An 826-nucleotide genomic window follows, 5' to 3' on the forward strand; every position below is an offset into this window, starting at 1 on the left:
CATTCTATGATTATTCTGGGATGATCATTAAACCAGGAACTGACTCTTGGGGGTTTGACTAGATGACCTCTAGAGGTCTCTTCCAACCCAAAACATTCTATGATTATTCTGGGATGATCATTAAACCAGGAACTGACTCTTGGGGGTTTGACTAGATGACCTCTAGAGGTCTCTTCCAACCCAAAACATTCTATGATATGATTCTTTGCAGGCCGTCACAAAAAATAAACCACAAATAGTCTGCTCAGTAATAAATGAGCTTTGTTACTCAGTTTTTTGGAGTCTGCATGAAATGTACCTCCAAGATGTTTAGTAAATTGTGATTTCTACTGGGATCAACCTAAATGCACTGGTTAAGAGATGGTCTAGATACAAACCCACAAAATGCTGCAAATACTTTGGCAAGGGCAATCAGTGGGACTTGGGGCCAGGCTAAAGCCTCTGCAGATAATGTATCTCTTGTCACTTCTCAGTTCACGCAGAACTGTGGGTTGGTGTGAAAGTCTTACAAATTACATTCCTTTCCACATGTGTGCAAAGTTTCACTGTGTCTTGTGAGGTGTTTTAATCCACATCACCTCGGGGGTACACTGCCACACACCTGCGCTTGCTGCTGTTGTGCTAGAACGCCCCACCAGTCTTTCAAGGTTTCCTCAGGTTCTCCCCTTTCAACATACCCACTTCATGCCCCTGCACCTCAGCTGGCATTTAGCGCTCTCGAGGGTCTGACCTGGACATCGCCACCCTGTCACCAGGCCTGCGGACACACGTCCCGCCAGCTGCCTCAGGCTCGGGGCGGGATAAGAGCAGGGCGGCGGGGGCTGGC

This window comes from Egretta garzetta, unplaced genomic scaffold (genome assembly GCF_000687185.1).
Source record: "Egretta garzetta isolate BGI_Z169 unplaced genomic scaffold, ASM68718v1 scaffold209, whole genome shotgun sequence".
NCBI lineage: Eukaryota > Metazoa > Chordata > Aves > Pelecaniformes > Ardeidae > Egretta > Egretta garzetta.